A 3,934-nucleotide genomic window follows, 5' to 3' on the forward strand; every position below is an offset into this window, starting at 1 on the left:
TTTTTGGAAGAAAAGGTGCAAAGAATAGTAAAAAGTGGAAAATGAAACAAACAAACAAAAAAGAAAGAGATACAGAATGGCATGAAGGAACCATGGTTCTTTTCCTGCCAATATTGTCAAGGATGCTGATGGATTTCTCCACTGCTGATGCAAAAAAAAGGTGAAAAATGCTGACAACTCAGATCCAGAAACAAGTAAAGAAACTTTTCTTGGGTTCTTAAAAAAGAAGATATTTTGCCATCTCTTCTTGGTCCTCTCCAAATGTGGGATGAAGATACCCTGTAAGACAAAAGCTCATCCTGATGGAAACGAGGCTTTCTGCTCTCAAAGGCCTTGCCAAGATCTGCGAATGCGCTAGATCAATCAATCAATCAATCAATCAATCAATCAATCAATCAATCAATCAATCAATCAATCAATCAATCAATCAATCAATCTATCTATCAATCTATCAATCTATCGATTGATCGGTCGGTCGGTCGGTCAGTCGGTCGGTCGGTCGGTTGATATCTGTCTGTCTGTCTGTCTGTCTATCTATCTATCTATCTATCTAGTCTTCAAAGTCAGCATGCCATTTTTAAAAATCTACAACAGCCTTGGGTTTTCAGGCACTTCCTTTGTCTGGTGATGGGGCCACAGGGCAATGAGGGCTAGCTCAGTTTCCTGTTGCTACACTTGATGGGCACTCCACTGCCCCCCCACCTGCATGTTAAGCCAGAGTGTTGGTTGGTATTCCAGTATAGGTATTATGTGATATTTATTTATTTATTTATTTATTTATTTTATTTCTATCCCGCCTATCTGATCATATTAGACCACTCTAGGCGGCTAATACTTGTGATACTTGTGATGGGCCATGGAAGTTTTCAGTGTGCAACTCACTAGATGCATGACTAAATGGGAGAGTTTGGAGTGATCCAAGTTGCATTTTAAAATCCCTTTTCTTTTTTTTTTTAACATTTTATTAGTTTTTCACTCTATCTATATTGGTTTGTACTTGTCAAACATCGTGTTACCTGGTTTGCTTACAATTGTTTGTTTTTACATCTCAATGTCTTCCCAACTGTCCCCCCAAATTCCAGACATCTTTCAAACATTCAAACCATTCATGTACATACAGTGGTGCCTCGCACAACGAGCGCCCCGTAGAGCGATGAATTCGCTCTACGAGGACGCTTTTGCGATCGCTAATGCGATCGCACAGCGATGGCCCCAATGGGCGAAAATCACAGAGCGAAGGTCAGTAAGCGGTTTGCTTACCGACCTTCGCTTTGCGACCCGCTGATCAGCTGTTTCGCGGCTTCAAAATGGCCACCGGAACAGCCGAAAGGGCCGGGTGCAGCGTTTTCGCGCCCTTGGTAAGCAAGGGGAGGGCGCGAAAACGCTGCCGGAACAGCCGAAATGGCTGCGCGCACCCCAAAACGGCCGTGCGCAGCGCTTTCGCGCCCTTGGTAAGCAAGGGGAGAGTGTGAAAACGCTGCGCGCAGCCATTTCAGCTGTTCCGGCAGCGTTTTCGCGCTCTCCCCTTGCTTACCAAGGGCGCGAAAATGCTGCGCCCAGCCCTTTCGGCTGTTCCGGCGGCCATTTTGAAGCCGCAGAACAGCTGATCGCAGCCATTTTCGTGCCCTCGTTCAGCGAGGAGAGGGCGCGAAAATGGCTGCTGGACCCCGGAAGCATCGCTGAACGGTGAGTTTTCAGCCGATTTGGAACGCATTAAACGATGTTTAATGCTTTCCAATGGGCTTTTCTGCCCCGCTCAGCGATGTTTCACACAGCGAGGGTTAATCCGGGACAGATTAACCTCGCTGTGCGAGGCACCACTGTATTTTAGTACATAATATGAGTACTATCATATTACTTTCATAGTATACAATATCCTCAAGATTTTCTAATAACATTCTTAATAAAAATGGTTCCAGATCCATGCCCCAACTTTATATCTAGTTTAATTTACCTAAAATGAAAACCTGCCATATTACATCTTCAACATTTTAAAATCCCTTTTCTTTGGTATGATCTATTTTGTCTTGTACTTAAGGAGCCAGACAACACTTCAGGTTGCTCCATTTTCTAGCCCTTTTGATAATTGATGTCACCTTCCCCTCTCCTCTCACCACCATTTGTCCTGACTGTTATTCTGTGGGCTTCAGCAACTCCCCCCTTTTTTTGTTTAATTTAATAAGTGGCATAGCACTACATCAAAAGTTCAACCTATCATGGATGCGCCCTTGTATCTCAATTAGATGAATTTTTTAAAGAATTGTGAGAAGAGGAAAATAGAGGAGAGGGTTTCTCTGCCATCCTTTCTACTGTCGCAATCCACTGCATGTGTCACAGGATTGTCACCAAACAGAATGCCAGCCACAGCTGCCTTTGGGACTGAATTAAGCAACCACAGAGACTGCAGAACAGGATAACCAGGAGTTCTCCCAGTCACACCAAAGAACCTGCAGCCCTAGCACTGTGCCAGAAAGGAGCAGAATAGCTCGCAAAAAGGGTGGGATGGATCTCTTTTACTTAAAATGCATTTGGTCACTGGAAAATAGGCTGAACCTGACCACACCAAAAGTGAAACAAACAGCAAGTTATATGTGTGTCTGATAATCCCCTATGTGAACTGTAGCATATCTTGTATTCTGTAGAATGTCAGCTTTTAACAGTTACCATTAGACATGGGGATGAATAAAAAAAATGAATTGCAATATTCATGAAATATCACTGATTTGTGGGATATTTGTCCCTTCATATTCATCAGATCTGGAGACCATAATGAATATGATGGGATGAATATTTACCTGTTTTTATTCATCCCTTTGTGCAGGCTGGCTGCAGGAACTGAACCCGGGGTTTGTCTTCCTGCAGCCAGCCTGATTGTCAATGTCCTGCCAATCAGCTGATTATCCAGTCACTGACAAGCAGGTTGGCTGCAGGAAGACAAACCTCAGGTTCAGTTCCTGCAGCCAGCCTGCTTGTCAAATATCCCAACCATCAGCTTATTGTCAGGTCACTGAGAAGCAGGGTGGCTGCAGGAACTGAAACTGGGGCTTGCCTTCCCACAGCCAGCCTGCTGGTCAGCGTCCTGCCAATCAGCTGTTCAGTGGGACATTGTGTTTTAAGGACTAATCAATGAAGACTCATTGATAAAATTTGGTGCTTCATTCCTTTGTCCATTCTTCAACTTTGACTAATGACAAATCCTGATGAAGCACCCTTCTTTTGTCTAGTTACCATTCTGAATAATACTATGTTCTTGACATAAGAAAGACATGGACAATATCAAATGCTGGGTAACAGAGAGGAGCAGGTGAGCCTTGCAGAAGTTCCCAGGTATTTGACCACTTTTCCAGGTGCAGAAAGTGATCTCGGTATTAGTATGTGAAGGAGGAGATGAGAAAGGTGTGTGAACAGGTTTCAGCAATAACAACAGGGCTGATGGACATGAAGTGTTATGGGAGCTGGTTTTGATTCTTTAATTAATGCAAACGTCAGTCCCTAAGGTAGGAAGAGAAGATGTATCCTGGGATGGGATTTAGAAACAGACATGAGTAATTACCATAAGGTTGACTTGAACACAGTATTCTAAAAGGTAACATTTCTATTTCCAGCACACAGAGAATATAACCAATTATTTCACTTGCAGCCCACATGGTGACGCAACTCCCTTCCATTTATGTTCCTAGAATTTGAATCATTTTTTTTTAAAAAATTAATTCACCCCCTTAATTATTCATTTAGGAATTGCTTTGTTGGATTCCCATGAGTACTATATTAGGAATATCTTTTGTTAATCAAGTATTTAGAATTTAAGAAGAATGAAGGTTTAGGGCTCTCCTTTGAAACTACGGAAGATTTTGATTGAAATAGATGTGCAAACAAGGGCAACCTGTGATTTGTGCTGCTCCTCTCCTCTCTTCCGAAAACAAGGCTTCCAAAA

This window comes from Pogona vitticeps, chromosome 3 (assembly GCF_051106095.1).
Source record: "Pogona vitticeps strain Pit_001003342236 chromosome 3, PviZW2.1, whole genome shotgun sequence".
NCBI lineage: Eukaryota > Metazoa > Chordata > Lepidosauria > Squamata > Agamidae > Pogona > Pogona vitticeps.